This window comes from Equus przewalskii, chromosome 1 (assembly GCF_037783145.1).
Source record: "Equus przewalskii isolate Varuska chromosome 1, EquPr2, whole genome shotgun sequence".
In the NCBI taxonomy this organism is placed as follows: Eukaryota; Metazoa; Chordata; class Mammalia; order Perissodactyla; family Equidae; genus Equus; species Equus przewalskii.
Genome location: NC_091831.1, coordinates 47,864,930 through 47,890,282, shown reverse-complemented (window position 1 = coordinate 47,890,282; position 25,353 = coordinate 47,864,930). Strand labels below are relative to the sequence as shown.

Here is a 25,353-nt window from a genome sequence, read left to right as displayed (position 1 = left end):
CCCATTTCACTAGTCTTGGTAGTGAAAGAAAAATGCAGAAATATTCAACTTAAATTGTGATTTTATAGGATTTCACTAATCATATTTACGTAAAAGTAATTCTTGCGATATTCCTACTAAGTAGGATGATAGGAACTTTATCTATGGATGTGTTTTTCCTGAGATTTATAAAATGATCTAATACCCTGGTTTAACTTTAGAATTGTACTGACAATTTCTCACTTTGCTGGGAACCACTTTGCTTAAACTTCATTAAGAGCCTGTAAGGAAAATGAGACCTCTGTAAACATTCAGGAATAAGGAGCCAGTATTCTCCATTAGTTCTTTACCTGTATCATTTAATGAGATTTATAGAGCTCTCATATGTTACAAAATGCACTAGGCAGGTTATTTTAAAGAAGGATGGTTTGGTTTCTGATTCTTACTTTTATTTTTAAAATCATGTCATACAATGCAGGGAAGAACTAAAAATATGTGTTTATTAAGAGGATTAGAGTTTTTAAGGTTTCATTGCACTTTAATTTTATTTCTACCATTATAATATGGCACCATCGATGAACTCAGCAAATAGTATAACAGTGCTGACACGCAGAAGTAATTCCCCCAAGGACTTTATACAACCTCAAATCAAAATTCAATAGGGCATTAGCTCTTTGCTGAATCCCCTATAGTGGAAGTATTTCATGGAAAGTGACAGTGCTGTTCGTCACCATAAGGATTTTTAGGATGTTTATTCAGTGGGGAGCCAGGACCATAAGCTCTAAGTATTTCCACATCCAGAATTTACCCTTTTAATTCCATTTTTACCATTAGCACCTTAGTCCAAACTACCATTATTTTCCTCTTAGATCAGCCTAATTGGTTTGTAATCAGACTGTCTCCTTATATGCCTCTCTACAATCTGTTATCTGTACCATACTGGAATGTCACTGTCCTGCTCAAAACCACCCCCCGCTCCTTCCCATGGCATTTAGAATTAAATGCAGACCCTTTCCCCTGGCCCCTCCTTTTTTCTCCCTCCTTTCTCCATATGCTCCAGTCATACTGTCCTTATTCTGGCTGCTTAGGCACACTGAGTTCATTTCTACCTTAGGAAGTTTGCACTGGGATGTTCTTCCTCTGATCTTCAGAAGCCTGGTTCTTTGTCATTCATGTCTCAGTTTAAAGTGTAGATTCCTCAGGGACACCTTCCCTGACTGCCTGAGGTGGCCTTCCAGTCACTTTTTACCAAATCTCTGCTTGGCTCTCATATTTTCTGAAAAAAATTTTTTGCTGTGTGTTTTAACTATATATACATATATATATATATATCAACATATTTATATAAATTATACATAAATTATCTGTACCTATGTCTATATCATCTCTCTATATAAATGTATATAGAATTTTCCTTTAGCCTGACTCATACCCCATCTCCTCAAAATATCACTTCCATGGAATCTGAGTTCCTGTCTGTCTTGTTCACCACTGTGTCTACAGTACCTAGAAAAGGGTCAGGGACATAGGAGATTCTCCACAAATCCTGAATCAACGGATGGCTAAGAGCATCAGATTTGACGTCAGATGGGTTCGGGGTAAATTCCCAGCTCTTCTCACTCATGGTATGATACCCGGCAAATTGCTCAGCCTCGCTGAAACTATTCTGATGTTATTAAATGAAGACAATATCATGCCTAATTTTAGGGTCATTACTATCCCCCCCCCATTTTTAAACCCATAGTAAATCATAATTGTAGTTTTGACTATTATTACTCATGTCATATCCATGCCTGTTTTAGTACCATGACCCTCTAGGGGTGTCTGGGTTAGCTTAATACAATAAAGCACAATTTGCTAGAATACTAGCATTTGTTTTTCTTTTTTTTTTGGGGGACAGGGAGGGTTGTTTGAGCAAGGCCACTTATGACCTATTCTGGGAAAATCCACAGGCCCCCTGTGGGAGATGGGTCTCCCAGCTGTCTCTCAGCAGTGGACTCCCTGGCACTGTCAGGGGAGGGCAAGACAAAGGAGCTCATGAGAGATCTGGCTTCAAGGGAATTAGCAACTCTGTTTAGAAGTAGGATGGACCATGGTGTGTCCCGGAGAAGTTCCCACCTGTGGCCCAGTTTATCCCTACATGACCTGGATCGAGGGACCCATCCCAGGGAGCCTGGATATAGAGTCAAAGAGGTTACAAACACGCACAGTTCACTCCCCGCACCTGCCTCTATCATCAGGCCCAGGCCCTGTTGGCCTGTTGGATAGGGCCTGCCCTCTTCCACCAGGCCACCTTCCTGGGGCCAGCGGTTCCCTGCAATATCCCATTGATGAGGAGGTTTGAATGGTGGTAACCATCAGACCCCTACAGCCCTGCTGTCCTTATGGGTCTTGGGGCCTGTCTGGCAGTCATGATTCCGAGGCGTCTCCCTTGCATGCAACCCTGGTCAGGCATAAAAGGGCCTGGGAAATCCCCTGACATCTGGCTTCAGGGAAATTAGTAACTCTGCTTTGGAGCAAGATGGACACAGACCGCCCAGCTGGTGTGTCCCTTAAAAGCCCCCAACCATGGCCCAGACATTCCCTACAAGCCTGGACCTTGGACCCACCCCAGGAAGCCACACCACATGCGCATGTGCAGTTCGCTTCCGCTTGCTGGACTTGAGGCACCAGGTCTTCCAATTCCGCATGCTCATGGGCTACCCACCACCAGCTGGCGGGCTTCCTGGGGCCACCGGTTCCCCGGACTGCACACCTGATGCAGAACAGGGAAGGTCGTTTAGGAGCCAGACCACTTCTGGCACTGTTCTGGGAAGATACACAGGCCCTCTGTGGGACACACGTCTCCGGGTGTCTCATCAGCGGATTCCCTGGTGCTGCCTGGGAGGGCAAGGGTAAGGAGTTCTCATGAGGTCTGGCTTTGGGGAAATTAGCAACACTCTTTAGGAGTGGGATGGACCGTGGCAGTTCAGTGTGTTCCCCCGAAGTACTCGCCTGTGGCCTGTTCTATTGGTACACACCTGGACCCCAGAGCATGCCCACGGAGCCGCATGCCCAGTCAGCAAGGGATGTACATGAGCAGGCAGTTGCATCCCGCGTGCTTGCTTCAGTCATCAAGCTCTCTTGGCCTGTTGCACAGGGCCTGCCCACGTCTGCCAGGTCATCCTTCTGGGGCCAGTGGTCCTCTGCAATACGCCACTGATGAGATTTGGAAGGTGGTAACCATGAGCCCCCATATGACATTTATAGGTCTTAGGCCATGTTTTAAAAATAGACTTCATCTTTTAAAGCAGTTTCAGATTCACAGTAAAATTGAGTGGAAAGTGCAGAGAGTTCCCATATGCTCTTTACCCCCTCACAGGCAAAACCTCTCACAATATCAACAGCTTATAGCAGAATGGTACATTTGTTACAACCGATGAATGTACGTTGACTCATCCTTATCACCCCAAGTCTGTATTTACATTAGGGTTCCCTCTTGGTATTGTACATTCTGTGGGTTTTGGCAAATGTATAATAACATGTGTACACTATTATAATATACAGAATGTTTCATGGCCCTAAAAATCCTCTGTGCTCTGCCTACTGGGGATTTTTGAATTAGAAAATGTGTTTCTCCATCATGGGAAGTAGGTAAGCATCTTAGTTCAAATTTGATTCAGATACAGAAAACTTCAATAAGTAATTTGAATGAATGAGTGAATATGTAAATCTCACCCATGTATAATGAGATTTATTCAGACCTGGCCCGATCTGGATATGTGAAAATCTAGAGATATATCAAGACCTGGTTTTTGAATGAAAGAGTGGCTAGAAAGTGGGTGGGGAGATCTGCTATGTGAGTGGATGTCTGTCTAGCACACTGTGTGTAGTTCCAAAGTGATGTGCGCTCTCTTCTTTTGGTGTGGAGCCATCTTTCTTGGCAAGACAAAGTGAAAGGCCATGTACTGCAGCTAGACCAACAGTGCGGCTAGAAGCGGGTAGTGAGTGAGCATGTTTTACGTGCATACTGTGTTACATTACACAGTATGCTTGTAAAAGTAGGGATTGAGCAGGCTTCAGAGTAATAAAAACCATCTCTCTGGCAATGATCGAAAGAAAAAACCTCTTTCTCTCAAATTCAAATCCTCTGGTTGATTATACTCAAATACTGTGAAAGATATTGATTCAAGCATCATTCTGTTTAAAGAGTTTTTATTAAACTTGTGTCAGGTGTGAGGGATTCAGGAATCAATAAGAGAACCTCCTTTACTTTGAAGACCTCACAGTCCAATGGAAATGGTCGATATGCACATAGTTGAATAGTTCTATGCTATTAGTATGAACGTATGTGCACTTAAAAAATAATTCATCCAATCGTGAAAAATCACATCAATTGATACTAGTGATGACAGATTAATGTTGACTCTGTAAGAATTGAATGTATTTGAGATTTTTATTTATTAATCTTAGAATTGAGTTTAGCATATCTATGTGTAAAGTTTAATAGAAGTGTCATGTATTTTGAACTTATATAGAATATACATGTGAATACAAAAATGCTATGTATTTACACATTTACTTAATAAAAGTATTAAAATTTTTAATAATCATAAACATGGCTTAAATTTACAAAGAAGTCCTGACTATATAAAAACTATTGAGTCGTTAAAGGAAATATCAGACTATAAAAATCAAATGAGGGGCTGGCCTGGTGGCATAGTGGTTAAGTTTGTGCTCTGCTTTGGCAGCCTGGGGTTTGCAGGTTTGAATCCTGGGTGCAGACCTACACATGGCTCATCAAGCCATGCTGTGGCAGCATCCCACATACAAAATAGAGGAAGATTGGCATAGATGTTAGCCTAGCAGCAATCTTCCTCAAGCAAAAAGAGGATGATTGGCAACAAATGTTAGGTCAGGGCCAATCTTCCTCACCAAAACAAAAACAAAGACGAAAACAACCAAAGGAAATTCTGTGATGATTAAGTTGAACAGAGAAAAATGAAGTAGAAAAGAAATAAGAGGAGCAAGACACTAAAGGACTATTTAAATAGAAGTACTGGATGCAAGCACTTTTAATCAAAGTGGAAAAGCACAAAATAGGAAGTATATGTTCCAATTATGAGCACTGCAACGAATTTGGGTATGCTTTTCTGGCTGTGAGTGCCTCTCTTTTCATTTGCTTAAGTATGTCCTTCATAGTCAAAAGATGATCGTTCCAAAATTTATCTTTTTTAACCTCACTAACGAGCTATGGGTACATATTTTGACTCAATATCCTTTGCTAGATATTTTCAGGGATCAATGTTTAGTCAAAGATAACATATATTGCTCTAAAGAGTGTGATCATCGGATGGTTTGATCATGAGGCTGTTAATTCTGTACTAAAAATAAATGGGTAAATAAAATGTTTCAGTATTTTATTAATAACTAAGAATGCTTTGAATATTGTGTTATTTTATCGGAAGTAGAGACAGATTTCCAGTAATTCCATAAGATTTACTAAATTATAGTCTTTAAATTAATCAAAAGCTAGGTGCTCTGAGACTGATGAAAGAATCAAACCAAGAGTGTGAAATGATTAAGAGAGTAGTTGAATTTGAGCCAAGTGCTTGGACTGAGTTGGGTTAAGTCAGAGAAGGAGTGTTGATACTGGGTAATGAAAATAAGGCAAGCAAGAGGACCACCTGGTTGACAGGAGTAAGAGTACCTGCGGGGACCTTGTCCATTTGGGACACTAGGACAGGTAGAGTTCTGGTCGTCTGGTTGACGTCGATAGAAGGAAAGTAAGTGAACAACACCACACTAAGCCTAACAATAAATTGTAGAGTTCTCAAAGGGCAAATTGTGCAATTGAAGGCTTGTTGTTCACGGGGTGTATTTAGAAGGGGTTATTAGTAATCAACCAGCACATAACACTCTGGGTGGGATAGTTTAGCCTTTTTAGGATTTAGTCATTAGGGCAAAGGATGTGCTTTTTTTTTTTTTTAAATTACTGGAGTTCATCAAATAAGACGCAAGAAGCAGAACCACCACTTTAGTGTGAATAAGGAACTTCTTGGAGGTGAATAGGAGTTCTCCAAATTCTTGGGGATATGCTCCTGGGAGTGGCATTCATTTGAATCTCAAACACTAGATAAAATTGAGAGACTTAGTAAGATGGGATTGAAGGAATAAATTTATCTCATTTTATTAATGTTTGATTGGAATGCTTGAAGTTGATACTTAAAACAATTGAGAGACATCTCTGATGGACTGGATCAAGGTAATTATTACAGTCAAGGTGAGACATTGTGCAGTCCACCTTTTAAAATTGTAAGATTTTTCTTTCCTCTTTGGTTTATCTGATTACATATAAAAGTGAATAAAGAACTTCGTTTTATATAAATAGTATTTGGCATTACATAAGAACACTGAGCATGTAAGATGGTGGCTTCTTGTTGTTTTTCTAACTTTCTATGCTTAAACCTATGTAACTGCTAATCTTCTCAAACCAGGTGACAATAATTGGAGGCAGAAGAGGGAATAGCAGAACCCATCGGAGAACATTCACTCTCTCGAGAACAATAGCACACAACTTTCACTTTTCAGTAGTGCTGGAAACAGCACCATTAGTGCCCTTTTGCTGTTTGTAAGATGGAGGCTTTAATTTTTAAGAAACCTTTTAAATGTCTTGCTCTTTAAGTGCACTGTTTCCCACAAAAGAGGACATGTTTGGTTTGTGAGAACTGCATCTATATGATGATATTATTATGTAGGGGAGGAAGACTTTTCCTCTATCCAAGTGTGGGTTCGTCTGGCTGGAGAACAAATTAAATTCACACGAGACAAAATAGCAAGAGAAAATTAAACAAAGCTTTATGAGGAACCATGGCCTGGGGCCTTTCTTCCCGAAGGAAGAAAGGGCACCGAAGAAGTGGGGTGCACAGAGTGGTTATATACCCCCAAACAGGGTATTTCACATAGGATTGAAATGTCCCTCCTACAATAGTCACAAGATTGCCTTCTCGGCACAGTGCTTGATGGACACAGCAGATATCGGGTCTGCTATCTCAGTGGGCCTAGCAGGAGGCAAGTCTATTGTCTTGAGCTGGGTGGTCACAGGTGAACGCAGCAATCAGTTCCTAGCCAAAGGAAAGATGCTTAATCCTTAAAGAAATGCCAACGTTGGGAGGGGGAGGGAAGTCAGTTACAGCAGGTTACCAGGCAAGCTCGATAAACAAATGCGGATTTAAGTCCTTGCCTTTGGCATTGATTAAGAGTTTCTAGAGAGAAGGTCATCTTCCCTTCCTGGTACAGAGAGGGAGATATCTTTACAGATAGAGAGTTCCTTTACAATGTAAATGTCTCTTACAAAGGGTAAGCAAGTTCTACTTTTCAGTTGCTTTCCTGTCTGCAAAGGAACCAGCCTCAAATAATCATTCCAAAGAGACATACATTGGGGTGGCCAATTCCAGACCCCTACAATTACATCTGTGGCTTTTAATATAAGGATTTCTTAATCAGGCTTTTGCATTGCATTAACTTTTATTTTAAAACTGAACTATCCTAACACGATCACTTGATCTTATCTTATTCATTCAGTAATTTTTCACTAATACTAATACATGCTTACTTTTAATTAATTTTCTCCACATCTTTCCAAAACAGTTTCTTTGGTCTGCATTATTAATAAACTACTTTTTATTCAGTGATGGGTAGAAAATATTTGATCTTACTCCATCTCATGTTTCTCATAATTGTTTAAAATTGTTATGTCAAGTTGGAATGTGTCAAAACCGGTATAATCATAAGAATATATCATTAGTGAACTTTCACTGTGTACCTGTACATCCTTGAAACGAAGACTTCATTATGTTGACACATTAGGTACTTTGTACATCATCAGTTACATATCCTGTGCATTTTAAATACGCATTCTGTGATACATTTTTAATACATTATCATATTCCCTTATTTATATTAAATTGCTTTCAAGCTTTATGGTAGTATTTTAACAGATGCTTAAATGTGTTATTTTATTATCAAACGTGGAACATAAATAATTTTCATAGTTATTTAAACATTTATTAAATTGCAACCAACCTCTACATCTATAATTAAGAGGTTTTGTGGTAAGCTCAGTGGTATGTGAAATAATTCGCACTTGTGCTATCAATCAGGAACGTTCTTCATTTAACTCCAGAGATTGAACAAGCAGATGATTACATGACCCAGAGACCCCACAGCAGGCCGATTTACCTCCTCCATCTAGACAAATGATTACAGGCTTCATCAGTCTTTTAAGGAGCTACAGGGAAAAGTTTCAAAATGATGATCCTTCATGCATGAGAAATCTGAATATTTTCAGCATCATATATTTCAGTTTTGCAGAGAATATCAATTGATGGTAAAGAAGAGGTGTGAGTTGGCAGTAAAATTAATTATTTTCTGCAATTTTTATTTACATTGAAGTCCACGGTATCTGTAGGGTTTTATAATTTCTCATGGTTGTGGCTAGTATTGTCTCACCACTTGGAACAGAAATTGGAATATGGGAAAAAGAATATGGGGAGAGTGAGAGGATGACGGATTTGAAGGAGATGGGAACAGGTGTTGAACTGGCATTTCCCTAGAGTTCCGTTGTATGTGGTACTTCCAGTTTTCTCTATACTACCTCTCTTCTTTATCTGGCATCTACATATTCTTTAGAATCAACTTCATGGCACCCCTTCCAGGAAGACTTCCGTGACCTTCCAGACTGGGTTAGGATTTGTAATTATATAAAACTGTAAACATTGTGTATTTTCCGCTGTCCTACAGAATGTTGTATTATAGTCACCTGCTTTCCCAATGTATGCTTCCTTTGGCAGGAATTGCATCCAACTTACCAGTGTTAAGTCCATGGTAGTTGTGTTATAATTGTTTGATGAATGAATGCTTATCATTCAGCCTAGAAGAACTGACTGGACGGTGTGCACTGGACTGCAGTACATTTGGGCTTAAAGGGGGGCAGCATTGGGGAAAAGAAAATGTGGCTGGATTTTCAAAGTCAGAACATTTGGAAAAGAATTCTTCCTCTTTATGCTTTTGTATTTTAGAGCAGTGGAAAATATTCTTGCCTAGAAATCAGGATTTGAGTTCTAATTCTGGTTCTTTAATGGCATCTACATCTGTGTGCTGTTGGACAAGCCTCCTACCCTCTCTGGATGTCAGTTCCTGCATTTGTGAAAAGAAGGCTCTTCTCTTGATTTCCAGGGTTTCTTTGAGCCCCTGTATTATTATGTGAACAGCAAGTTGATATTTGTGCCAGGGCAAGTTCCTAACCTGGGTGAGCCTCCTTTTGAGGTGAGAATGGATATTCCCTTGTTTTGTCAAATGTCACTAAACTCTAGTGGAAGCAGAAAACCTTGAGAACTTTCCTGATTTGTGGCCAAAGAAAAGAATGTTGTTCATTCCATATTATCGCCAGAGATTCAGAAACGGAAATTATGACTGAGTTGCTCCTGAAGCATAGATCTGAAGACTTTAGGAAGAGGAAGTTCCAGTGTGCACTGAATTTCAGACCTAACTGAAATGGAGTTACCATTGACTGTAGATAAAGCACCATTGGATAAGTAGAAGGTGAATTAGGTGTAACTGGTGCTGTAACAAAGAGATTCAATAAAAACTTGCTTAACTGAAAGAACAAATACATTATATTCTTTTCCTCACAATCGCTCTGGAGTGGTAGGAGGCAGTTTTCTTCCACTCAGTCATTTAGGGACTCAGCTTCCTTTCAAGTCGGTGCTCTATCCTGGGCTATGTTGTCATCTGTTTGATTGAAGCTGGGATGCTGCTAATTCTTGGTTTCAGTTGAGGCGTTTGTGGGGTGTGGTAGCAGAGATGAATGTGAGAAAGCACATGTACGTGCTTTAAGGTCCAGGCCTAGAAATGGCACATATCCTTCAGGTCACAGTCCATACTTAGAAGCAGAGGGAATTGCTTATAGTTAGTCCCCAGCTATGCTTCCAGGAAAAAGGAGAGAATGACTTTGGTGGATAACTTAAAATCTTTACCAGTTTTATGACTTCCAGTAATTAGAAGTCAAATGCATCCAGGATGTAATCTGAGTGGTCATTGTACTTTTTTTTTGACATATCCATCATCACATTACAAATATGTAATTCTATTATTTAATATTCCTATAGCAGACCAAAACAATAGAATGCTATATAGTCCTTAAAATACTTTTGTACAAGAATAGTTAATAGAATGGAAATGAGTGTACAATATGTAGTTAATTTAAATTAGCAAGATATTTAAAAAGTTATGAAATAAAGTAACTAATTTTTAGAAAAAATATTGTTTGGATAAGTATAACAAAGAGGTTAGAAAAATAAAGTTTAAAATGTTAGTTTGTTGTCTTTGATGGTAGAATTTAAGTCATATTTATTTTATATTTGTTTTTTTCTATTTACATATCCATATTTTCTAAATTTTCCCCATAAATGTATATTTACTTGGGCAGTAAGCAAAAATCAATAAACCTTTATATTAACAAGTGAGAATTCTGTAACGACCCAGGAGAAGTTAAATTTACCCACACTCAACTTCAGCTATCGATTCCGATAGAATTAATGATCTCTTGGGTCAACAGGAGCCTGGTGGACTTTCAATCTCTCAAAGAAAACATGCCAGAAAATTTCACATGTAGAGAGAAATGGTAATTGTGACTTAATCTTCTTTCACTGATGTAAGAGCTGTTCTCATAGTAAAGCAAATGCATAGTGTAATATATTCCTATAAAATCTTATCATGAAACCCATAAAAGCACATAAATGTCTTACTTCCCAAAATCAGTGAAGCAAAATGCCTGAAATGAGTGCAGCATTTAAAAGGTAAGCCTTTTTTTCCTTATATAAATGGCTTAGTTGGTTAAAAAATTCAGCAATACATTATTTATCTGCCATAAGTTTGAGATCCAGATTGCTTTTTTTTTTCTTTTTAGGAAGATTAGCCCTGAGCTAACTACTGCCAATCCCCTTCTTTTTGCTGAGGAAGACCGGCCCTGAGCTAACATCCATGCCCATCGTCCTCCATTTTATACATGCGACGCCCACCACAGCATGGCTTTTTGCCAAGTGGTGTCATGTCCGCACCCGGGATCTGGGCTGGCGAATCCCGGGCCACTGAGAAGCAGAATGTGTGAACTTAACCGCTGCGCCACCAGGCCGGTCCCCAGATTACTTTTGATCACAATCAAATTAAACAAGGGAGCAAACTTTTCATCATGGAAAATGGTCATGTTCTCCTAAGAATGGAATTTCTGTACTTTTTGAGGCCATTTGTCTATGGGATTATGTCAAGTAGCCATTTTAACTCTTATTTTTATTTTTTAATTAATCAAGTTGAGTTCATTTTCCTTTATAAACCAGAAGTAAAGAGAGATTTTAAAAAGACAAGCCTTGACATTGCCATCAATGTTCTCTTTTATTGCTAAGTTGAGATATTTGTCCCTTAGGAGTGTACATAGAAACACATATGTCAGTCACCTTGTAAATAAAATAATCTAATTTGTAACCCAGTTACTTGCTCGCCCTTCTCTCATTAAAGGAAACTGTTCTGTAACCTGTGGATATAACCAAGATTCTTTCTTGCCCGTGTAGTCCCCAGCATGTCCTTCCAGTGCACTGTTGTTGGGCGTTAGCTGTGGGCACCTCTAACAGTGCTAATCACCACCCAGAGCTCTGAGCCATTGCTTCCTCCTTAGGCAGATGCCTGCTCTTTGCTGGAGCCAGGAGATAGGGGGGCCAGCCTTTCCTAGATTTTTGCCTCCTAATTCCTTTAGACTCACAGGAATACTTTTCGAATGCACTCAATTTTGGCTTTCATCTTGTCTCAGTATTTGCCCAAATCTGCTATAGGGTTTAACTTTGGGGAAGGTGAATAATTGCATATGGACTTTAACATCATGCAAATTTTATTGATGACATAACACACATAGTGAGGGCTATGAAGGATTTGGGAAGCCTCTCACGTTTATTTACACATTTCAGTTGGGTGTTCAGAAAGCAAATACAACACGGAACATACTCCAGAATTACTGGTTGTAGCTGAGAGAGATACTGGGCTTCCTTTATCATTATTCTTCAGCCGTAGACAAACTGCATGATATGCAAGAAATTTCAGAACTGCCTAAAATGATATTCAAATAATTTGGAATAGCTGCAGTTACATGTAAGAAAAAAAGGGCTTGAGGCAAATAGCTTTAATACTGTTTTGTTAATAATACTTATATAGATGTGAACCAGTTGGTTTGTTAATATCAGAATAGACTTATGAACGATCAATACTTGCTTTAGAGAAAATAGTTCGTGTTACCAGAACTTGCTGACATTGCTTACAAGGGCAAGTATTTGTTAACATAATGCTTGCTTGATCCTCCTACCAATGTGCAATGAAATCTGAATAGCAAGTGGAAATTTGAAGACAATTTTATTATCTTGAAACTCAAGTTTGTATCTCCATTGTCACATATTTCTGTTTGAGGTTTAAGCCCAAATTTCCCTCAAGTAATTGTATGAAATATCAAGGATGTACAAATATATTAGAAATAAAAGTAAGTAAGGGCCTTAAAATTGCTCCTGAAAATAGTCAGAAAGTATCTTCTGCAAGCAGTGCACAAAGCTTTGCTTTGGGGAGCACATCAATAAAATTGTAACATCACTATATTGGTCAGGGTTCTCGAGAAACAGAACCAATAGGAGAGATATATCTTATATGTACAAAGGGGTTTATTATAAAGAATTGGCTTGTGGAATAATGAAGGTGTGCAAGTCCCAAGATCTGCAGGGTGAATCAGCAAGTTGGAGACCCAGGAGAGCCGATGGTTTAGTTCAAATCCACAGGCAGGAAAAAGTTGACTTCTCAGCTTGAAGGCAGCCAGGGAACAGGAGTCTGTCTTACTTAGGAGAGGATCAGCTTTTTTGTTCTATTCAGGCCTTCAAGTGATTGGATGAGACCCACCCACATTAGGGGAGGGCAATTTGCATTACTCAAGCTACCAATTTAAATGTTAATCTTATCCAAAAATACCCTTACAGAAACATCCAGAATAATCTTGACCAAATATCTGGGTAGGCTGAAGCTGAGTCAAATTGACACAAAATTGATCATCATAATCACCATCAATTTGGTTCAGGAACTATTAGAGGAAAAGAATTGCAAAAGAACTTGACGGCAACATCAGCAGCAACAGGAAACAATAGAGGCAGAACTGATATGTTTTGCTTCTTGCGCTGAGCTTGGTTGCTGAGCTTGGTTAGAAGTGAGCATGACTCAGTGTTGCAATTGAGCAGTTTAGGGGCTGCAGAAGCGGTTAGCTGGTGATGGTGCTGAAATTTTTTCCTTTTCACTTTAATGGTCAACTTTTAAAATTGGACCACTATATTTTAAAACAGTCAATTTTATTATAATAGTAACAGTATAGTAAATAGTCAAATATTATTTCACAATTTTTTGGTATAAATTAAGATATGCTCTCACCTCAGAAGTCATTCTGTGATGAAGCTATTTAGCTTCAGTCTTTGCTTGGGTGAAGTTTGATTAAATATTCTGCCACTCAGCATTTGACTAAAATGTATTTTTGTTGTATTTATACCCTTTTTTTAATTTTCCTGAAGATTAGGGCAATTTCTGAATGGCATTCCTTTATAAGAATTTCCAGTTAAAGTCCCAGCAAACTGTCTTTCCTTTGGACCCAGGAAGATTGTCTCCAGGGGCACCGCCCTGCTTCCGGCCCTGGCTCTCTTGCCTTCAGGTTGCACAAGTCTCTAATCAGCCCTTTATCCACACTCCTCAGTGTGCAGCTCCAATCCCTCTCCATGGCGAGAAATCTGCTCTGGAAGGATCTTTCGACCCTTGCCCATATAATGCCCCAAACCTGGGCTACACCATCTCAAAGACATGCCAAGCATTCATGCTCTCTGGCCCCACGTTTCACAGGTTCTGGCGGTAGGGGTAAGTGGAGGTGGATAGAGAAGGTGGTGGCTTCCTTTGCCCATCAAATGAGGCAGAAAAATGCCCTTCCTTCAACTTGCCTTTTCAATACTTTTGCTAGTTGAAGCTCCAGGCCTGCTAGTCCTTTACTGTTCTCATTAAATTAATGGCTTATTAAAGTATTCATCTCTCTTCCAAGGACAAACATTATTGTTTAAGAGACAGTACAATGTTATTTCATACCGAGAGAGAATACTTCCTCTACTGCGAAGGTCTTTGCTCTGTACTTGGAGTCATGGGGTCCCCATTGTCATTCTGAGGGGCTCTGGCTTCCTTTACTCTGTTTTTGAGGCCCTGGTGAATCATAAAAGAGGTATATTAGCCATTAATATTCACTCCTACTGGGATTTAGGGACAGAATCTCTATTACATTATGTTCTTTTGAGTCAAAGTTTCCCTTTGATAGAAAAAAGGGAGACTCGTGTATAGACAGTCATTTTTGGCCTTATGGCAAACAGGCATACATGGAAAGAAAAGTGACAAATGTCCTACTCCCAGAGGGTTTGATGGGGTCATGAGAGAGGGCTGTAGCTGAAGAATTCCTTTTCAGACAGGGATAGGGGCAGCCTGAGTGAGGCGTGGGCGTTGTATGGTTAGCAAAGGTTTCACTTTCAAGGTTCAGCAAAGATGCAAGAAGGAGCTTTCTGGTTTCCAGTTCCATGTGTAAGGAGCTTGAAAATCATGACTCTATCCTAACAAGTAAAAAGCTGAACAAACTAAGAAAACCAACAACTCTTCTTCGATCCATAAAAGAAGTGAGGTCACAGGGCAAACCACTGCCCCCCAAATATGAGAGACTAACAGGTGAATACAGATAATCACAGCCCAGCAGAGCAGAAACCTCTGCAGAAACCAGCGCTGGGATAGGAAAACTGAACTGTGATAAATTGCTGGAGTCTCAGGGTAGGCAAGTCTGAGAGAGAAAAACTCCACGGCGACGCAGTTATGGGGTCCCCCACATTTTTGTGAGTTTTATTTCTTAAAGCTCTACTAGGATCTCATAGTGACATTCAGAGAAAACTCCCCCATGCTTGCAACAGGGGGAGGGGAAAAGGAATTATTTTGAAACAACCCAGAGCATCTGTTCTCCTTAACACTCTTGCCCTCAGGAGGAGCTATTTAATCAGAGCCTAACCTGCTGGGGTTTTATCAGAGTGTAACTAATCTAGGGGGAAGGGAAATACCCAACTCCAGCCCACTCTAGCCATCCTGTCGCACTTAAGGGTGGTGAGGGAGGGGAGGCTGAGAAGCTTGTGTGAAGTTCACAGTTCAGAGGCAAAGGCTCACTAAACTACTGAGACCTAATCCTACCAAACTACAGATCCAGGAAGCTCAGAGAAGATCAAGTAGGATAAAGGCCAAAAAACTACATCTTGATGTGTCGTTTTCAAACTACGGGAAATCAAAGATTAAAAAAAAAGTCCTGCAAGAAGCCAGAGGCAAAAGATGGACATTAGTGAGGGAGAGAGTTATGTTGATATTGGGGAGAAGAGTCCAGGTAGAGGAAACAGCAAGCGTAAAAGCCATGAGGACACCACAAACACCAAAGAGGCCAGTTTTCCAAAAATGACTAAGTCTCATAAAGAAGGAGAGTAGGAGGAAATGCGGTTAGAGAAGTCACAGGGCCCCAGGAGCCTGTTCACTCTATAGCACTGTGGACCACTGAACAGACTTTGGTTTTTACTGAGTAGGGTGGGAGTCCCTCCAGGATTTGGGACTGATTAGTAGGATCATCTGATTTTTCTTTTGAGCATATATATATAGCAAGAAAAATTAGATTCCACTATAAAACACCAGCTTAAAAAAATATTTGAGAGTTTATACCAAATTTGAGATAGTACCTGGAGTTAGGCAAACTGCACAGTCTGAGGGAATGGTCCGCATATGACTGCTCTCACCTCCGTCACCAACCACAAATTTGGGGGTTCCAAGGGCCATGCTCACTCTATCCAGCTGGCCACAAATTTGAGGGTTCTCACAACCACCCTCAGATTTGAAAATTGGCTATAATGACTCAGAGAACTCAGGAAACTGCTGTATTTAAAGGTGACAATTTTGTTATAGCAAAAGCATACAAATTAGAACCAGCCAAAGGAAAAGACATGCAAAGGACAAAGTCTAGGAGGGTTCCAAATGTGAAGCTTCTGTCATGCTTGGGGATGCATTGTCCTGTCAGCATTGAACTGTGACAATACTCAAAGAATATTGCTAGCCAGCGATGCTCAGTTTGGCTTCAGTGTCCAGAGTTTTTATTGAGGCTTCATTAAGTAGTTGTGATTGATTGATTCATTGGCCACATGGTTGAAGTCAATCTTCAGCCCCCTAGATGTTGGGCTGATATCCTATTGCTGAAAGCCCAACTTGCTAATCACATCGGTGGTCCTTCTAGCATGGCCAGCCCCATCCTGAGTCATCTTGTTAGTGTAAATGACCAGATGTGGCCCCAGGTGCTCACCACGACTGACAAAGACACTCCAATCACTTGGGAAATTCCAAGGATTTAGAGTTTATGTCCCAGGAACTAGAGACAAAGGTTAGCCAAATTCTTGATTACATGTGTAGATTACACATACGCATTGTCATACAACTCACAATTAAGTGGATATTTTGACAATAATTCATGTTAATTCAATATAAACTTTCCATTGATACTTTGTACTTAGAAATGCAATTTTTCTTTCCCTCCTCATTCTTAAGATGAACAGACATTTTGTGATCTTAACTTGTTTAGTACCAACAGTTCTTTATGGGCTTTTTTGTTGTTTTTTTTGTTTTTGCTGAGGAAGATTTGCCCTAAGCTAACATCTCTTGCCAAATCTTCCTCTTTTTGCTTGAGGAATATTTGCCCTGAGCTAACATTTGTGCCCGTCTTCCTCTATTTTGTATGTGGATCACCGCCACAGCATGGCTGCTGCCGAGTGGTGTAGGTCTGCGCCCGAGAACTGAATCTGGGCCACTGAAGCACAGCAAGCTGACCTTAACTGCTAGGCCATGAGGCAGACCCCTATGTTTCTTTTGGGTAGCTTTATTTTGTATATATTTTTCTTCTAACGATGTTTTTTTTCATATATATTCCTTCACATATGGTTCCATCTTACTTTTTTCTTATTCTTTGGTTTCTTAAGATTCAAGGTATGAAACTGTGAGTAGATAAATTGAATGATCATAATTCTGTCATTTTGATTGTGAGCACATCTGTGGTCTTGCAGTATTGCTCTCTTGAAAGTTTAATATGTTTCTTCTTCACATGTTCATCTAATCTAAATTCAGACTATAAAGTTTATTCCATAAGGTTACTACTCCTGCTTTGGGATTTTGAATGGACGATTCTGCTGAAACATTATCAGTTACATCAGTTTTAATTGGGAAATGCTACTCACATTTCCCACAAGTCTGGTGCTGCTGGTTAATTAGTGCAGAAATCTTTAAGAGCTGTGCAGTGCTTTTGAATTTTTACAAGGGTCACATGCATAAAATTAGGGACCTTTAAAAGTTTGATTTCCTCCTTTGCCATAGATAACCCCCTTTCTAAGATCAGATAACCCGTTTCAACAGCTTTGAAGTGGGGTTGAAGAAGATTTAAATGGTGTTGCAGTGGGGTAAACACGAGCAAGTCTGCGTCAACAGCTGTCTTCTCTGTTCTAGGAAGTAGCATCTCTCTCGGACATTCTTATATTTTGTGGATATTTTCTTGTTTTCTATATACGGGCTTGGTCTCAGCCTTGCTCAGTGAGTAACTAGAGATCTGACGACGGAGAAAGCAAGCAGGACCTTTGCCACCTGCAGGGCCAGGGATGCCGAGAACCAGGTGGCTGCCGTTGCTGCAAGTCCTGGTTGATGTTTTAAAAGAATCAGTTTGGCTGTTGTATCAAGAATAGACTCAAGGAGGCAAAGACAGCAGCCAGTTATAAGGTTATTGCAGTACTACAGTATGACAGTATGGTGGCTTGCATCCAGGGTGTCTCAGTGAAGGTATTTAGAATTGATCAGATCCTAGTTATATTTTTAAGAAAGAACCAACAATATTTGCCAACAGGTGGGATATAAGATGTGAGAGAAAGCAAGGACTCAAGTTTGACTCCAGGAATATTAGTTACTTATTGCCGAATAGCAAATTACCTCAAAATTTAGTGGCTGAAAACAACACCATTGGTAATCTCACAGTTTCATTGGGTCAGGAATCCCTGTATGGCTCAGTGAGTCCTCTGACTCTGGGTGTCTCCGAAGGCTGCAGTCATCTCATGGATCAACTCGGAAGGCTCTGCCTCCTAGCTCACTCACTGGTTATTGGCAGGATTCAATTCCTCACAAGCTGTTGGCTTGAGGTTTCTCTTGGCTCTTTGCCACACAGGGCTCTTTGCCACGTATCTCACAGTACGGCAGCTTGCTTCATTAGAGTGAACAAGCACGAGGGGACACAGACAGTGCTAACACAAAACAGACTGCTAGCAAGATGGAAGTCACAGTCTTTTGTAAACTGCTCATGGAGGTGACATCCAATCACTTTTGCTGTATTCTATTCATCACAAGCAAGCCATTAGGTCCAGCCCACAATGGACTTAACGGAGGGTAGGGACACAGGACAAGGGCATGCATGCCAGAAGCAGGGGTCATTAGAGCACATCAGAAGCTATCTACCACACCACAATTTTAGCCTGAGTGACTGGACTGGTGGAGATAATATTTACTAAGATGACACTGTATTAGGAACATCTTTGCAGGGGGTGGGGTGGGATAAATTAGGATTTTCTATTTTTGATATGTTAAAATTGACGTGTTTGTTAAACTTCCAAATTGGATATATGTCTGACTTTAAAGGGAGCTATGTGAGCAGGAGATAAACAAATGGGATCATCAGCAATTAAGAATTGTGATCAAAATGGACTCTAATGGAGGGGCAAATTCCCTGGGCTAATTTTAGCCTTCTTTCTTTATGACCATCTGGCATGTTGATGCATTCTCATGCTCCAGTAGAGTGTGAGCACACAGGTTTAGCGTGTGTTTTACATGAGGCAGTATTGCATAGTGGTTAGCAGCAGAAATCCCAAAGCCACACTGCGTAGGTTCAAACCCCTGCTCTGCTGCTTACCGCGTATTTGACAGTGAGTAAGTTACTTAATCTTTTTGTGCTTTTTTGTCCTCCTCTGTAAATTGGAAACAATAACAATAACTAAAGCACAGGGCTGTAATGAGAATTGAATGAGTAAAAATATATCAAAAGATCTTAGAATAAGGCTTTCCTCATAGTAAGTTCAGTGTATTTTAACTAATGCTGTTATTATTATAACTCTTCTTTAAAAGTATCACATTTTAGACAGCACTCAACTTGAGAATATCATTGCCATTTGGCAGTTTTGGTGAGTAAAAATGTACCAGTCATCCAGAAAATATGTTATTCATCATATGTGTCCATGTATGATTTGACTGCTCCCCAATTTGAAACTAATGAGAAAGGAAAGCTGTTTGTAATGAATAAGGCCATTACATTACAAAAATAAAAAAATTGAGGAGGATTTTAAAGTAGGAGTTTGAAATACATTTAATGTACCTATTTAAAAATATAATTTATTTATTTCACCATTCTACAGATTTTTTTTTTTTTTGAGGAAGATTAGCCCTGAGCTAACATCTGTTGCCAATACTCCTCTTTTTGCCGAGGAAGACTGGCCCTGAGCTAACATCCATGCCCATCTTCCTCTACTTTTTATATGCAGGAGGCCTGCCATGGCATGGCTTGCCAAGCAGTGTGTGGATCCACACCCGGGATCTGAACCAGTCAACCCTGGGATGCCAATGCGGAACATGTGAACTTAACCGCTGTGCCACCAGGCTGGCCCCTCTACAGATATTTTGATTATGCTTCATATACGTTGACTCTTAGAATATTTCATTTAAAAGAGTATGGTATTTGTAGGGGCATTAGCGGACATGTCCCTTTAACGGCCATGTGTCCTTGAAACTTCTTATCTGGGCTACACGCCAACACTTATGATGATAGCAGTCCTGGGCTTGGCCGACCCAGCTGCTTTCTCATGGGATAATTGGCACAAAGACCCTCAAGGTCTTGAGGAGGGGGGAGGCTCTGGTGCTTGGAATGCAGGTCATACAGGGATGATCCCCCTTGGCAAGCACACAGCCCTAGTTCCTCTGCCTACTTAAGCAAGCTTCTCCCAGGGGGTGGTAGCGGGTGCACATTGCTGTCCAGCTGGCTGCCACTGGACCTTCCCTGTAAGTAACTCCCAGTAAACCCATATGTCTTGTTTGCTGTCTCCAGGTCTTTTCTTTGGTCTCTCAGCAACCTATCCCACACTGCTCACCCAGATGGGCGTGTGGTGGGACAGTACTCCTTAACACTTGTGGCATTTGTCCCTTTTATGTTCTAGGTCAACGATTAAGTTGGAGTCCTCTAGTCATCAGAGTTTAGAAAAAGTTTTGGTAGTGGAAGGACAAGTGTGTAAGTAGAGATTTTTCTGTGATTCCTTCTTTTAAGGGAAGAGTGGACCATAGACAGGACACTGGCATTGAGTGAGAATGGGATAGCTGTTTATAGCCTTTAGTTTGTCTTACATGATGGAAGCAAGTGGCTAAAGTTCTGCCTCTTTCTCTTCTCACTAACTAAGGCTCAGAGAAAGCTGAGACATCTTTGATTCTTCAGTGGTTTTCGAAGTTCACTCTGAAAGCAAGCCACAGAGATTCTGAGGCTGTGTGTCTGGGGCTATTCTGTGTGAGAGAGCAACTAAGAGGGCTGGGCTTTATGTTTCCCTGCCATTACTTCAACAAGAACTTCTGTTTTTTTTTTTTTTGTCTATTTTGTACCTGGGATTCTGTATAAGTTTTATTTGAAGAGAATATTCTGGAGCTGAAAACAGGTGTTTGCAAATCATTAAACCAAGACTTTTTTTTAAAAGATCTCTTCCCGGATAGCTTGTGCCTGTGATTTCTGTAATTTAAACAGCATTAGGATAAATACGTATGCGTGTTAGGGAAGATATGGGGCTAGGGTGAGGGGGAAACGTCGCTTCAGAAATTCTTTGCGTAGATGCTTTAGCCCAATCACATTGCTTTCCTAACATCTGTTTTAGATCCACATGAGGAGCGGGGAGCTTTGTGGAAAAGGGAAGAAGAGATGCAACTGTGGAGCAGATGACATTGGAGAATAGACAAGCCCAAGAGGACTCACACCAAGAGAAATTTTGATAGCCAAAGGGCAACGTGAAGGCATTGAAGTAACACGGAGATTAAGAGATGGTACTAGTAGCATGCAGACGAAACAAAAAATAAAATTTGCTTTAAAATTGGGCTTTGTATTGGTTCTTTTCATGGTCTTCCTTCCTTCCTTCCTTCTTTCCTTCCTTGCTTTTCTTTCTTTCCATTTTTTCTTTATTTTTGTATATCTGGAGTGATATGGCCCTGAATGAGAGATGCAGGGGTACATCTCAGGACTGGAGTCAAGACCAGCTGGAAGAGTCACTAGAGATTGGATTCGTGCTACAAAATGTGTGCCTGTGCTCATGTGCAACTTAAAGGGAATGTTCACTGAGGTCCTGAGTTACAGTCAGCTCATCAAGTACTTGAGTGCAAGTAAAATTCAGTTTTCTCTCCTTGGCGTTTTGGGTATTTTCTCGTTTGGGAAAAACCAGAGATGTTTTGTGTATAACAATAAGATAAAGTCTACATGCATAGTCTAAAACTGTTTGTCACAAAGAATAGTGCTCATCCCTGCTGCTGGGAATGCAAACTGGTGCAGCCACTATGGAAAACAGTAGGGAGATTCCTCAAAAAACTAAAAATAGAAATACCTTACCACCCAGCTATCCCACTACTGTGTATCTACCCAAACAACTTGAAATCAACAATCCAAAGTAACAAATGCACCCCTATGTTCATTGCAGCACTATTCACAATAGCCAAGACATGGAAACAATCCAAGTGCCCAAGGACTGATGATTGGATAAAGAAGATGTGGTATATATATACAATGGAATACTACTCAGCCATAAAAAAGACAAAATCATCTCATTTACAACAACATGGATGGAGCTGGAGGGTATTATGCTAAGCAAAATAAACCAGACTGAGAAAGACAAACACTATATGATTTCACTTATATGTGGAATATAAACAAATGCATGGACAAAGATAATAGTTTAGTGGTTTCCAGGGAAAGCAGGGGTGGAGGGGAGCACTTATGTGGTGACACAAGAAATAATGTACAACTGAAATTTCACAATGATGTAAACTATTATTGCCAGGAGTCCCCCACCAGTCAGCTAAGCCTCTACCCAAGGGCAACGGTCCCGGAGAGAGATGAGGGAATGCCGGCCGACCCTCAGAAGATGGCGGTCGGCCGCTCCTGATCCTATTCATGCTACTAATCTTAGCAATATTGCTCTTGCTGTTCTTTTTCTGTACATGGGGATATCTTGGGGAAAAACTCTCCAAGCAGGGGAAAGAAGCTGATGTAACCTGGCCTTCTAGGGAAGGTTCAGGGAACAGCAGCCTGAAGAGAAAAAACGTTCTGACCCCCTCCTGGAAAGGCGGTAAAGGAATTTGGACATCCCTCAAGGAGGAAGCCTTCTAATAATCAGCCTCAAAAGAGAACATTCCCTCCTCAGGTCCTTCTAGGAGGTAGATATTATCCTAGGCCTGTTAGGACAGGAGGTAAATGGTGACACCCACCCAGAAGCAAAGATATGCAAAAAGTACACTCTCCTAAAGCAACCCATAACCCTGATAAAGTTGCAGAAAAATATCATAATATATTGACACAGAGGAATTGGGATTATGATGAGGATTGGGAACCCTATAAAATAGTTAAAGGTAAAAGAGAAACCCCAAGCACTGTGCCTGTGTGGCTTTCGATCAGACGGAGCTGGGGGCCTGTGTGTATTTGGTCCCCTTACACTTTGCAATACTTCTGCTTTCGTTATTACAGGAATAAACATAGAGGCTTAGGGCCATTCGACCCATGAGGAACTAAATCTAGATGTTACACCCCGTTTTGCAATCATTCTTAAACATCTAGACGCCTAGTAGACATATAGCAAAGGTCAATATCTGTAATTAACAAAGGTTGCTTACTTCTCACTGACATACTGTGCTAATATTGTAACAAGATATGCTTATGTACCCATTTTGTTTGCCAAAATTACGTACTGAGATAATTCCATGAAATCATAAGCGCGTGACCTGGACCCTATATAAGTGCTTGAATGCTTTGAATAAATCAGACTTGGAAACCTCACTTCCAGTCTCACCGTAACTTCTTTTTTCGCCGACGCTGTTCATCCCTCAGGAACCCTACCGGCTGGAGCTGGACTCCGGCATATTATGAATCTCAATTAAAAAAATTCAAACAATAAAAAATAAAGAATAGTGCTAATCATAGCCTAATCTCTACAACATGTGTCAGTGGTATTCTTATATCTCAAAAAATTCACTTGGTTAAATTAATTGACTTCTAACTTACTTTCTATTATAATTTAGGCTGTACTTGAAAATGAGACTTCGAACTTCCGAGGTTATGTGATACAAAGTGACTGTTAGAAGAGTATAGACCAAGACAACTTAATTGTATCCCATGCATTCTCTTGTTTTACACAAACTTGGGCAATGTAGAATCTCTCTGTTTCAAAGCTATCGTATGCAAATTAGGATACTAACACCCACTCTCTGACATATGTCTTATGCACTGCATATTTGTGAAAAGTTTTTCTATTCATCAGATATAATTAAATTCAGTTTCCCCATCCATGTCATCTGTCTAAGGTGCAGCCTCTGCACTCTATAAATTTATATTGACATATCCTTTGAAGGGTTGGCAGGTCAGTGTGGAGTAACGCAATTTTCTCACTCACCAAAGGCAGTTCTCTAACCTCTCTATCAAGGTCCGACAGTTAGACTGAATATGGGTGAGGAACTTTGTACCTCGGAGGCATATTATCCGAAGAGAAAGCTGCCAGGAGCCATGCAAGGGACGTGGTTTATTTAGGCAAATATTTTTCAAGGCCTGTTCAGCTCCATCAAGTTTGGTAAATTTTATCTGACTCATTGAAGCAGCAGATACTGCTCACCTCTCCAGCTGGCATCACCTTGGCTGAAACACATGAATGTTTTTTCTCCATCTTTGGGCTCTGTTTCTTCTTCGGTGGAATCTTGATGACTGGAGCACTTGAGGCACATCTCTGGCTCCTTCTACTGATGTGAGATTTAGGTGTGAATTTGAGGAATCAAATTCTCCCTGTGACTCCAAATCCTGTTAAACTATGTCAAAGAGGAGGGAAAACAAGTGGATGAGTTTTAAGCACTTTTGTCAATACAATATACTGCAGGAAACCTTAGTATCTGTAAAATGAGAATCTATCAGGGTTTTGTTCTCTGGTAAGAAAGATGAAAAAACAGGAGCCCCTCATTCTTACTGGGCACCTCCACATACCATTTTGTTATATGTCAATCTTAGGTACTTCTAATGAAATTGCTTTGTCTTTTATGAAAAGAACTTTAAAAAATGGAAATGCTGCATTATGGTTGATGTGGTTTAGGCAAAGAAGGCTGAATAAAATCCCTTCATAGAGTCCTTTTAGTTGGAAGCATTTTTGCTCCAGGCAGGCATGCCTTTACCCCTAGTACCTCTTTGGCATTCTGGGAAGTGTGGTCCAGAATTTCTGCGTGGACAGCACTTCCTTTCGAGGAGAGTGAGTGTGGCCCTTGTAGTTCTGGGATTGTAAAAGTAACATCCCCCAGATTCTGAATGTTTCTTCTGAAGGTTTTATTATGTGCCAAGCATTGTCCTATCTTCTTTACATGTAATCCTCACAGAAAACCCAAGTATGAGATTTAAGTGTGTATTAGTTAGCATTCTTCAAAGAAACAGAACCAGCAGGACATATAAATATATGTAAGAGGAGATTTATTATAGGAATTGGCTCACACAGTTATGGAGGCTGAGAAGTCCCATGATCTGCATCTGCAAGCTGGCGAATCAGGAAAGCCAGTGGTGTAATTCAGTAGGGTCCGAAGACCTGAGAATGAGGTACCAGTGGTGTGAGTACCAGACTGAATCTGAGAGCCCAAGAACCAGGAGCATCCATGTCCTTGGGCAAAAGAAGATGGATGTCTCAGCTCAAGCACAGAGAGTGAATTTACCCTTCCTCCCCCTTTTTCTTCTATTCAGGCCTTTAATTGTTTGGATGATGCCCACTTGCATTGGAGCAATCTTCTTTACCTAGTCTACTGATTCAAAAGCTAAATCTCTTCAGGAGACATCCTCATAGACACACTCAGAAATAATGTTTTACCAGCTATCTGGGCATCCCTTCGCCCAGTCAAGTCAATACATATAATTAACCATAGCACAATGTTCCCCCATTTTATAGA

The 25,353-nt window shown here is 40.3% G+C and overlaps 1 long non-coding RNA gene and 1 pseudogene across 1 annotated transcript; one reads left to right on the top strand and one right to left on the bottom strand.

Annotated features, from left to right (window-relative positions):
• Positions 1-14,178: 14,178 nt before the first annotated feature.
• LOC103550052 (small ribosomal subunit protein mS35 pseudogene) lies at positions 14,179-17,632 on the bottom strand (annotated as a pseudogene).
• A 2,458-nt stretch (positions 17,633-20,090) lies between these two features.
• Positions 20,091-21,276, top strand: LOC139085307 (uncharacterized). Its single transcript, XR_011543717.1, has 3 exons — positions 20,091-20,205; positions 20,361-20,431; positions 21,060-21,276. It is a non-coding gene; the product is annotated as an uncharacterized lncRNA (long non-coding RNA).
• Positions 21,277-25,353: the final 4,077 nt, after the last annotated feature.